This window comes from Anomaloglossus baeobatrachus, chromosome 5 (assembly GCF_048569485.1).
Source record: "Anomaloglossus baeobatrachus isolate aAnoBae1 chromosome 5, aAnoBae1.hap1, whole genome shotgun sequence".
In the NCBI taxonomy this organism is placed as follows: domain Eukaryota; kingdom Metazoa; phylum Chordata; class Amphibia; order Anura; family Aromobatidae; genus Anomaloglossus; species Anomaloglossus baeobatrachus.
The window spans coordinates 577,372,367-577,385,158 of NC_134357.1; positions in this window are offsets into that span (position 1 = coordinate 577,372,367).

Sequence of the window (12,792 nt, forward strand, 5' to 3'; positions counted from 1 at the left end):
TCATTTCAGGTTATTGTGTCTGATAGGATTGGTGGGAGATGACTGTTCTCTCATTGGTTCAGTTCAATCCGACTGCATAATTTTCTTCTGATTGATGTAGTCAAAGAGGCTGAGGCAATCCACATTTAACAGACAATAGGGCTCCGGTCAGTCTCACATGAAACAATGGCTAAGTTCTCCTAATTTGCCAAAGGCACAATATGTCTGGCCTAATTAAGAACAGTTCACCCCTCACACAAATCTCCAGATACTTGGTTGTCACATATAGCACAACTGCAAAACGACAAAGACATGGCTGTCCACCTAAACTGACATTCCAAGCAAAAAGAGCAGTAATTATAGAGAAGCAGCCAAGAGGCCTGTGGTCAGTGGAAAAGCAGGAGCGATCCAGAGCTCAGGAGGAAAATCTGTCCACAGGACAACTATAAGTCATAAACTCCACAAATTTGGCCCTTATGGAAGAGTGGACAATTTTAAAAGCAAAACATAAGAATTGAAAATTGCTTCACAGACGTCTTCATCCAATTTACCTGAGATAGAGCTGTTTTATAAAGTAGAAAGGGCAAAAATGTCACCTCTAGATGTGCAAAGCTGGTAGACACATCCCCCAAGAGATTGGCAGAAGCAATTGTAGTGAAATGAGCTCCTGCAAAGTATTCTCACAGGGGGCTGAATACTAAGGCTGGGTTCACACATAGCGACAGCGATAACGACGTCGCTGTTACGTCACCATTTTCTGTGACGTAACAGCGACCTAGTAAGTCGCTGTTATGATTGCTGCTTAGCTGTCAAACACAGCGATGCAGCGGAGATCATAACGTCGCTACATGTGCAGAGAGCAGGGAGCTGCGCACACTGCTTAGCGCTGGCTCCCTGCTCTCCTAGCTACAGTACACATCGGGTTAATTACACGATGTGTACTGCAGCTACATGTGCAGGGAGCAGCGCACACTGCTTAGCGCTGGCTCCTTGCTCTCCTAGCTACAGTACACATCGGGTTAATTAACCCGATGTGTACTGCAGCTACATGTGCAGAGAGTCGGGAGCCGGCACTGGCAGCGTGAGAGCGGCGGAGGCTGGTAACGAAGGTAAATATCGGGTAACCACCTTGGTTACCCGATGTTTACCCTGGTTACAGCTTACCGCAGCTGCCAGATGCCGGCTCCTGCTCTCTGCATTTCGTTGCTCTCTCGCTGTCACACACAGCGATCTGTGCGTCACAGCGGGAGAGCAACAATAAAAAAAACGAACCAGGGCTGTGTGTAACGAGCAGCGATCTCACAGCAGGGGCCAGATCGCTGCTCAGTGTCACACACAGCGAGATCGCTAATGAGGTCACTGCTGCGTCACAAAAACCGTGACGTAGCAGCGATTTCGGTAGCGATCTCGCTATGTGTGAAGCACCCCTAATGCACATCACAATTTTCAGTTATATTACTTAAAATATTTAGAAATCCATGTATAATTTCCTTTATATTTCACAAATGTTTGTTACTTTGTGTTGTTATCACATAAAACCCAAATAAAAATCCACTTGTTTGTGGCTGTAATGTAAAAAAATATGGAAAAGTTCATTGGGTGTGAATAGTTTTTCAAGGAAAGGTATGTTTACCTTCAACCTAAAAAAAATGACGAAATTTTGTCACGAATGTTCTCCAGTCCACACCCGAGATATTATATGTATAGAAAATACTTTAGTGCAAACTTGTCGCCATTTAGAAAAACATGAGACTTGCACTAAAAAGTCAGAAACAGGTCACAGGGAAAAATACAAAGCGTTTCTATTGTGCGCAAAATTCATGATCCACTTGCTCCATTCTGAAGAATTTGAAACAAAAAACATTAATACAAGAAGATAAAAAAAGTGACTTAGAAAACACCACAATTGATGAGTTGGATGTAAGTTTTGTGGTGCGGAGCCCGTTATACCGGCAGACGGGCTGTGACCGGAGGCAAAAATATTCACGGAAGGGAAAGATTTTACACTTTCTAGATAAATCCTCTCCTCCCGGGATGTAACGGCCTATAATGCCGGGATCACACGACCGGATAAAGAATCATCACAGCTTCATCCAGAAAACTAGGACAAGTCTTTTCTTATTTGTCATCCATATACAATCCGGTATTTACAGCCGCTATTAATAATTTACAAGACCATTTACAGCTTCCTCCATTACAGAACTGCAATGTACCCGTAACACAATGTCTGCTGTATGGTGGAGCTGGTGGGAATCTGATGGTTTGTGCAGACACAGACCTGAATGGACGAGTCTCTTCCGATTTACAGAAGACACTAGAGGATGCTGGGATTATTCTCACACGCAGATTCAGTCAGTGAGAAAGAAAAATCCCCATCTGCACCGCCACATCCAATAACAATGGTCTGAGGGCGAGACGTTGTGTTATTTTATGGACAGCACTGAAAATACAGTAGTGTGAACGAGGACTAAAAGGAATCATCAAAGCTCTTATCTCTCCTAATCCTGCCATCTCCACCGCTCTCATTACACAAGTATAACACATATAATACTGGAGGATAAAACAAGACTGAGCACAAGACCTTCACAGCCGTCTACACATCATGGGGAGATTTCATGGCACCTTCTCTCCATCTACCTGATGATCCTGAGGAACATCGGGATCTTCTTGTTTACAGTCCTGTGGGAGAAGAGGACGGGGACATCTCTCTGGTGTTGTCCTCTTACTGGATAGAGCTGGAGGAGACACATACAGGGACTGAATTCATTCCTTACATACAGATAATTATAGGCCGTGTGTATTTAGTCCTGTCTATTACCTGGTGATGTGAGGGGCTGGGGAACCTCCATCATGACGTCCTTGTACAGATCTTTGTGTCCTTCTAAATACTCCCACTCCTCCATGGAGAAATAGACGGTGACGTCCTGACACCTTATAGGAACCTGACACATACAATCATACCGTCACCCCCGATCCCTTCATAGCGCTACTGTATAATGTCCCAGCATTCCCAGCAGTGTCACCTCTCCAGTCAGCAGCTCAATCATCTTGTAGGTGAGTTCTAGGATCTTCTGGTCATTGATGTCCTCATGTATCGGGGGGTGAGGTGGAGGCCCCGTGATTGGGCTCAGGGGTCTTCCCCATCCCTCAGACACAGGGGCCTGACAGCGCTCACTAGAGGTCTTCTTCACTACTGTGTAATCCTGGTTATGGAGAGACACAGTAATCAATCTCACTCCAGACATTTCCAGAGTCCTCACCTCTCCAGTTCTGTCCATCTGTTATTCCCATAGATAAGAATGGTGTAATGTGACATCATCAGAATCTCTCACCTCTCCAGTAAGCCGGAAGAGGATCTCTAGGGTGAGGTGTAATATCCTCTCCGCCATCTTGTCCCTGTCCATAGCCATCCTTCACGGGGCAATCAGGAGAATTCTCTTCTATAGAAGATCTCCACTGAGAGGATCCGATATTATAAGGACCTGAATGGGAAGAAGATGACGATGTAACATCATAAAGAATCCGCTGTAATAATACAATTACTGGAGATAATAAAGGGAAACATATAATGAGAACATTCTGGGGGAACATTATACTGTGTGGGGAAAGAAAGGGGCCAAGGACTGAGGGCAGAAAACCGAGGGCAGAAAGGGGCCGAGGACCGAAGGCAGAAAGGGGCCGAGGGCAGAAAGGGGCCGAGGACCGAGGGCAGAAAGGGGCCGAGGACCGAGGGCAGAAAGGGGCCGAGGACCGAGGTTAGAAAGGGGCCGAGGACCGAGGGCAGAAAGGGGCCGAGGACCGAAGGCAGAAAGGGGCCGAGGGCAGAAAGGGGCCGAGGACCGAGGGCAGAAAGGGGCCGAGGACCGAAGGCAGAAAGGGGCCGAGGACCGAGGGCAGAAAGGGGCCGAGGACCGAGGGCAGAAAGGGGCCGAGGACTGAGGGCAGAAAGGGGCCGAGGACCGAGGTTAGAAAGGGGCCGAGGACCGAGGGCAGAAAGGGGCCGAGGACTGAGGGCAGACAGGTTCCTCACTTCCACTATGGGGAGATAAGGTATGCACACCAGTGACTATGTAAGGGGAATACATGAAATAGCAGAAACTGCTGTGTGAATACTGACTTGAAAAATCCAATAGCTATATGTAAGAGTGAAAATGTGAAAAATGGAATCTGCATTACTGCCATGAACATATGAATCAAGAGAAATTTAGCTACTGAATTGATCAATGCAATAGAGCCCCAACACTACGCCAAAGTATTTCTCTACGTTGGGGTCCCTAGCTTGTGTGTGTCCTCTCATGCAGTTAAAAAACTTACCGTGTATGGGAAGCTGAGACCCAGGCTATTTATGTGTATGATATCGATTGGCAATAGGTGTGGTTGGGGAGGGTTCACAAATGAAAAACTACTAACGAACCCTCCCCAACCACACCTATTGCCAATCCATATCATACGCATAAATAGCCTGAGTCTCAGCTTCCGATACACGGTAAGTTTTTTAACTGCATGAGAGGACACACACAAGCTAGGGACCCCAACGTAGAGAAATACTTTGGCGTAGTGTTGGGGCTCTATTGCATTGATCAATTCAGTAGCTAAATTTCTCTTGATTCATATGTTCATGGCAGTAATGCAGATTCCATTTTTCACATTTTCACTCTTACATATAGCTATTGGATTTTTCAAGTCAGTATTCACACAGCAGTTTCTGCTATTTCATGTATTCCCCTTACATAGTCACTGGTGTGCATACCTTATCTCCCCATAGTGATGTTTTTGAGGTTTTTGCACCCAGTTCAGACTTAGAATGGTGTTCCAAACGTTAGTCCTTATTTGGGTTTCCTCACTTCCGGCCTCTCATAGTTGGGGCGCTTGTATCTATCAGAGGAAAAGGAACAAAAACCTCACAATTCATAGAAATCAGTGAGAGAAAACTCCAAGAAAGTCTCAGTGCTGAAGGGGTTAATGTCACCTGTGACCAATAATGGGGAATTTCCACACACCTCCACCTGCAGAGCCGCTGTCACAAGTGACAGTCATGTGGTTTCTGGCTATAGAAGGTCACAGCATCTGGCTGCGCAGAATGCTCCCTGACTTTCCATCGTTCCTGCTGTCAGTATTAATTTCCTGCTGGATTTCTCTCCCCCTTTTGGACCCAGCAGGAGCTCGCCTTACACCAGATCATCAGCATTGTCTGGGTGCTTAAATACCAGTTACTTCCTTGGACTCATGCTGGTGATATTTTTAGTTCATTCAAGCCTTGGTTGTAAGCAGGTGGCTTGTACTCCTCTGTGGTATTGCTGCTGAACTTCTACCTGTGTCACCTGTAGATAAGTAGTTCATGCATTTTCCTGTGTGTCCTCCTTGTGTCGTCTTTAGTGTTTAGTGGGGTTGATGAAGAGCCCATCCCACCCTTTCCCTATTTAGGGCCCAGCAGTAGTTATAGCTAGGGTCAGGTATCCGGCTCGGGGCAGAGGTGCGGAACCTATCTATGGTGGTGAGGACCCAGGGACCAGCAGTAGTTATAGCTAGGGTCAGGTATCCGGCTCGGCGCAGAGGTGCGGAACCTATCTATGGTGGTGAGGACCCAGGGACCAGCAGTAGTTATATCTAGGGTCAGGTATCCGGCTCGGGGCAGAGGTGCGGAACCTATCTATGGTGGTGAGGGCCCAGGGACCAGCAGTAGTTATATCTAGGGTCAGGTATCCGGCTCGGCGCAGAGGTGCGGAACCTATCTATGGTGGTGAGGACCCAGGGACCAGCAGTAGTTATATCTAGGGTCAGGTATCCGGCTCGGGGCAGAGGTAAGGAACCTATCTATGGTGGTGAGGACCCAGGGACCAGCAGTAGTTATAGCTAGGGTCAGGTATCCGGCTCGGCGCAGAGGTGCGGAACCTATCTATGGTGGTGAGGGCCCAGGGACCAGCAGTAGTTATAGCTAGGGTCAGGTATCCGGCTCGGGGCAGAGGTGAGGAACCTATCTATGGTGGTGAGGGCCCAGGGACCAGCAGTAGTTATAGCTAGGGTCAGGTATCCGGCTCGGGGCAGAGGTGAGGAACCTATCTATGGTGGTGAGGGCCCAGGGACCAGCAGTAGTTATATCTAGGGTCAGGTATCCGGCTCGGCGCAGAGGTGCGGAACCTATCTATGGTGGTGAGGGCCCAGGGACCAGCAGTAGTTATAGCTAGGGTCAGGTATCCGGCTCGGGGCAGAGGTGCGGAACCTATCTATGGTGGTGAGGGCCCAGGGACCAGCAGTAGTTATAGCTAGGGTCAGGTATCCGGCTCGGGGCAGAGGTGCGGAACCTATCTATGGTGGTGAGGGCCCAGGGACCAGCAGTAGTTATAGCTAGGGTCAGGTATCCGGCTCGGGGCAGAGGTGCGGAACCTATCTATGGTGGTGAGGGCCCAGGGACCAGCAGTAGTTATAGCTAGGGTCAGGTATCCGGCTCGGGGCAGAGGTGCGGAACCTATCTATGGTGGTGAGGGCCCAGGGACCAGCAGTAGTTATAGCTAGGGTCAGGTATCCGGCTCGGGGCAGAGGTGAGGAACCTATCTATGGTGGTGAGGGCCCAGGGACCAGCAGTAGTTATAGCTAGGGTCAGGTATCCGGCTCGGGGCAGAGGTGCGGAACCTATCTATGGTGGTGAGGGCCCAGGGACCAGCAGTAGTTATAGCTAGGGTCAGGTATCCGGCTCGGCGCAGAGGTGCGGAACCTATCTATGGTGGTGAGGGCCCAGGGACCAGCAGTAGTTATAGCTAGGGTCAGGTATCCGGCTCGGGGCAGAGGTGCGGAACCTATCTATGGTGGTGAGGGCCCAGGGACCAGCAGTAGTTATAGCTAGGGTCAGGTATCCGGCTCGGCGCAGAGGTGCGGAACCTATCTATGGTGGTGAGGACCCAGGGACCAGCAGTAGTTATAGCTAGGGTCAGGTATCCGGCTCGGGGCAGAGGTGCGGAACCTATCTATGGTGGTGAGGACCCAGGGACCAGCAGTAGTTATAGCTAGGGTCAGGTATCCGGCTCGGGGCAGAGGTGCGGAACCTATCTATGGTGGTGAGGACCCAGGGACCAGCAGTAGTTATAGCTAGGGTCAGGTGTCCGGCTCGGGGCAGAGGTGCGGAACCTATCTATGGTGGTGAGGGCCCAGGGACCAGCAGTAGTTATAGCTAGGGTCAGGTGTCCGGCTCGGGGCAGAGGTGCGGAACCTATCTATGGTGGTGAGGGCCCAGGGACCAGCAGTAGTTATAGCTAGGGTCAGGTATCCGGCTCGGCGCAGAGGTGCGGAACCTATCTATGGTGGTGAGGGCCCAGGGACCAGCAGTAGTTATAGCTAGGGTCAGGTATCCGGCTCGGGGCAGAGGTGCGGAACCTATTTATGGTGGTGAGGAACCAGGGACAAGCAGTAGTTATAGCTAGGGTCAGGTATCCGGCTCGGGGCAGAGGTGCGGAACCTATCTATGGTGGTGAGGGCCCAGGGACCAGCAGTAGTTATAGCTAGGGTCAGGTATCCGGCTCGGGGCAGAGGTGCGGAACCTATCTATGGTGGTGAGGACCCAGGGACCAGCAGTAGTTATATCTAGGGTCAGATATCCGGCTCGGGGCAGAGGTGCGGAACCTATCTATGGTGGTGAGGGCCCAGGGACCAGCAGTAGTTATAGCTAGGGTCAGGTATCCGGCTCGGGGCAGAGGTGCGGAACCTATCTATGGTGGTGAGGGCCCAGGGACCAGCAGTAGTTATAGCTAGGGTCAGGTATCCGGCTCGGGGCAGAGGTGCGGAACCTATCTATGGTGGTGAGGACCCAGGGACCAGCAGTAGTTATAGCTAGGGTCAGGTATCCGGCTCGGGGCAGAGGTGCGGAACCTATCTATGGTGGTGAGGACCCAGGGACCAGCAGTAGTTATAGCTAGGGTCAGGTATCCGGCTCGGGGCAGAGGTGCGGAACCTATCTATGGTGGTGAGGACCCAGGGACCAGCAGTAGTTATAGCTAGGGTCAGGTATCCGGCTCGGGGCAGAGGTGAGGAACCTATCTATGGTGGTGAGGGCCCAGGGACCAGCAGTAGTTATAGCTAGGGTCAGGTATCCGGCTCGGGGCAGAGGTGAGGAACCTATCTATGGTGGTGAGGGCCCAGGGACCAGCAGTAGTTATAGCTAGGGTCAGGTATCCGGCTCGGGGCAGAGGTGAGGAACCTATCTATGGTGGTGAGGACCCAGGGACCAGCAGTAGTTATAGCTAGGGTCAGGTATCCGGCTCGGCGCAGAGGTGCGGAACCTATCTATGGTGGTGAGGGCCCAGGGACCAGCAGTAGTTATAGCTAGGGTCAGGTATCCGGCTCGGGGCAGAGGTGAGGAACCTATCTATGGTGGTGAGGGCCCAGGGACCAGCAGTAGTTATAGCTAGGGTCAGGTATCCGGCTCGGGGCAGAGGTGCGGAACCTCTCTATGGTGGTGAGGGCCCAGGGACCAGCAGTAGTTATATCTAGGGTCAGGTATCCGGCTCGGCGCAGAGGTGAGGAACCTATCTATGGTGGTGAGGACCCAGGGACCAGCAGTAGTTATATCTAGGGTCAGGTATCCGGCTCGGCGCAGAGGTGAGGAACCTATCTATGGTGGTGAGGACCCAGGGACCAGCAGTAGTTATATCTAGGGTCAGGTATCCGGCTCGGCGCAGAGGTGAGGAACCTATCTATGGTGGTGAGGGACCCAGGGACCAGCAGTAGTTATATCTAGGGTCAGGTATCCGGCTCGGCGCAGAGGTGTGGAACCTATCTATGGTGGTGAGGGCCCAGGGACCAGCAGTAGTTATAGCTAGGGTCAGGTATCCGGCTCGGGGCAGAGGTGAGGAACCTATCTATGGTGGTGAGGGCCCAGGGACCAGCAGTAGTTATAGCTAGGGTCAGGTATCCGGCTCGGGGCAGAGGTGCGGAACCTATCTATGGTGGTGAGGGCCCAGGGACCAGCAGTAGTTATAGCTAGGGTCAGGTATCCGGCTCGGGGCAGAGGTGAGGAACCTATCTATGGTGGTGAGGACCCAGGGAGCAGCAGTAGTTATAGCTAGGGTCAGGTATCCGGCTCGGCGCAGAGGTGCGGAACCTATCTATGGTGGTGAGGGCCCAGCAGTAGGTTTAGTCTAGTTTACTTTCCCTAGACACAGGGTTTCCGTTACCTTCCTTTTTGCTGTTCGCTTGGTGCTTCCCAACCCCCGCATCTAGAGTAACAGCCGCACAGTATACATGTGGCTGCTCTGTGCTTCCAGGACCTGTGATGATGTCACATGGAGGGGAGGAGTCAGGGTCACATGGTCAGCTCCTCAGTAGTGATGGGTAAAATGCGGTTTTTTGGTGAGCCGGGGCTTTTTGCTCTGAAAACGGCTCTTCATTTCCTATTACCTTTGGCTTTAAATTTGAAGCCAAATTCTGGTATGTTGTAACCCATGATTGTACCTTTTAGTGAAAATCTACACGTGCCAATTTATGACATAAAACAGAATAGTTTCCAGAATAACTGGATTTTATATTATTTGCTGTAAAAACTTTAACAAACACAAAATGAACATGCAAAATAGCAACAAGATCCTAATTCTCAGCGCCACATTGTAGAGCCCCATTCACACTTGGCGAGTTCGCTGTGGGCTGTGTCTGCTGCAAACAGTCTGCAGCAAATCTGCAGCGTCAGATGTGGCCTCTGCATCCAGGCGGATTTAGAGAAGGAATCTGCTGCGGAATTCCCCCGTCCATTGCCTGCAATGAATGTGGCATATCGGATACTCTGCACATAGTGACGCTGCTGAAGCCAGTTTCACACCTCGTGTCACATTCTGAAGTTTTCCATGAAGTGAGAATGTGTTTTGGATAAAGCCATTGCCGCTGTCGGCTTCTGTAAATGCCATGGAATTTCCACGCTGATGATCTGCTGGAAACTCCGCTGCAAATCCACAAAGTGTGAAGGCAGCCGAAAAGTGTCTGTAGGGCCCATTGGATAAACTAAGTGCCATAGCCTGGATGGACGGATTCAGTTTATTTCCTCTGTTATTAGCTGTTTTGGAAAAGACTGTTTTTTTGGTGTCCCATCAAGGACCAATGTCTTCTGCCATCACTAATATAATGTCAGTAAAGGGGTTGGATCACATGGGCAAGTGCCATTAACTGAGGAGAACTTTTTATAATAGGTATATTCTCCATATACTTATTTTACAAATTCTGCTTCAATCCTGCTGGTATTCCATAAAAACCTATGAAACTGTTTACATGGGTTTCCATGGAAGTTGTCCTGTGCCGAGAGCCATTTTTGTACAGGTCAGTATTGAACCGCATTGCGAATAAACACAATGCGGCCGCTAAAATAGCGAATATTAGCGATTTTAGCCGCAGTATCGCGTATATTCACAATGCGGTTTAATTTAAACATTCAAATTGGACCACACAAAGTGTTGGAAATTGCCAGCACCGCGCAAAACGAGAAAGGTTTGATAAAAAAAGTGCAGAAATCAAACAAGTGCAATTCAATTAGCTCAACACTACTGGCAATTGTATGCAGAATGGGATGTGATGTGAGAGGCTGTACTGCCTTGTATAGTGCTAGTTTTGTGCATGAAGGTGGTCCCTCAGATTGGCACTGCGATCAAGAGAGGACGGAGCATTGCCCCCCCCCTCCCCCGGGGCATTTGCGGAGGCCTGCATGACCCCTGATTGGTGGGGAGGTCAGGGTGTCATGGGTGGGGGGAGGGGGAGCGAGCCCGTTTTTAAAGGATTGGATGGCCAAAGGGGAGGAGCGGCACTTTCCCGCTCCCCTGGCTGAAGGAAGAGTCGCAGCCACCTTACCTGCGGCAATGGAGTCGGTGGAACAAATCTTGGAGCGGCTGAGAGCGGCGGCTGGCGACCATCCTCCAGGCTGGCTGCAGGCGTCTGTGCAGGGACTCATCGGAGGGAGGAGGGAGGCGGTGGGGGCTCCCCCCCCACGTGAGCGGCGCCTCCGTAGATCCAGACCGCCGGAGCGGTTATCCCCTGAGGTGACTCCCCGGGCCCAGCGACGCACTAGAAGCCCCTCCGGGGACCCTCCAGGCCGGGCGCCATGTGCAAAAAAGTCCAGCAGGCCCCGGTCTGGGAGGAATTCAAGAGTGCGGCCGGGTCCAGCGGTGGAGAGCAGGCCTCTGCTGGAGTTGGGGGCGGGGCCTGCTCCCACTGTGTCAACGGTGGATGTCGGAGCTGCGGCGGGGCGCTCTGGTGATGTGCCTGCCGAGCGCCCTGAGCCCTGTCTGCGGTGGAGGTCGGATGAGGGGGCGGGCCCCAGCGGAGGGGGCGGATCAAGACGGCTGGGATCGGTAGTGCACCGGGCCTGGCGCGCAGGGCCCTCATCAGCAGAGGCCCCGAATGACGGGGGGGCCCCGTGGAGTGGGATGTGGGAGCTGCGTCGGCAGGATCCAGAGGACCGCAGACAGCCCCCTGTTGCAGCCGGCTGGGGGGGGCGGACATCAGCCACAGGATCAGCTCCTGGAGGGATCTTCCGGCCCTGCAGCAGCAGGGGCCAACGGCGGCGAAGCGGAGGTGCGGAGCCGGGAGTCTACAGAGCAGCCGGAGGGACGTCAGGAGTCTGGTGGTCCGGCTGACGGGGCCTCTACCCTCGTGCAGCCCGGTGAGTATGGTTCTATGTCTTGTTTGTCTGCCCAGTATTGTCAGGTACAGAATGCAAGGGGGGATGTAGGTCACCCAGGGTTTAGGCAGGGGATACCCACGGGGGGTGGAGGATATGTGTCAGGAGGGGGGGAGGTGGTAGAGCTTATAGGTTGTGTGCGTACGTTGCTGGAGCGGATTGGGGGGGCACGGGAACACTCAGGGCCAGTGGGGGCTTGGATTAATCCACCTCCCTTGGGCATTAGTGAAACGCCGGTTGCAGGTATTGCTTCCCCGGTGTCGGTGTCGGTTCAGACGGAAAAGAATAAGGGGGACAGGCTTCATTTAGATGATCGGGCGCGGGGCGAGGTTTTCGTCTGTTTTGAGGGTCCCTTGGGTTCCCATCTTAAGACAGAGGTGAGGGAGAAGATATGGAAGGATGAATACGTAGAGATCTTCTCCCTGCTGCCGTTGGCAAAATTTAATTTGGACAAAGGTAAAAAGGATGATAGCAAGAAAGAAGAGGAGAAGAAGCGGCGATGGCGCTTGATCCCCCAGACGTTCACTAATTGGTTGCAGGCTTTTGCTATTTTGGCGAGTGTGATAGGCGAAAAGGCGCCGGAGAACTGTTCACATTTGTTTTGCTATATGGACTCTATTGGAGAGGCTTACAGGGTGTATGGGGGACAGACATGGCTTAGGTATGACGAACAGTTTCGTCAGCGGAAGGCCGTTCGACCTTCTATTAGATGGGACCAAAAGGACATCGGGTTGTGGTTACGGGTTATGGCGCCGTCGAGGTATGGCCAGCCCTTTCAGGGCGGGGCCGGGTCTGCCGGCCAGTCCGGAACGCAGGGTGCCGGGAGTCAACAAGGTCAGGGGGGATCGCAAAAGCCCGGCGTGTGTTGGCAATTCAATGAGGGGCAATGCAAGTTCGGGGCCACCTGCCGTTTTAAGCACCTCTGTACCCATTGTAATGGGACCTCACATGGAGCGGCAAAGTGCTTTAAGAAAGGCAAATCCAAGCCCGGCACTACTCATACCCAAGGGTCTGACGCCGGTGAGCTTAGCCGCGATGCTTCCGTACCTAAATAGGTACCCTGATAGGGAGAAAGCTGAAGTTTTGTGGTTGGGATTTGGGGAGGGTTTCAGAATTCCGGCTCCCAATTTTAATGTGCCGGCGGCGACGAAGAACCTTTTGTCAGC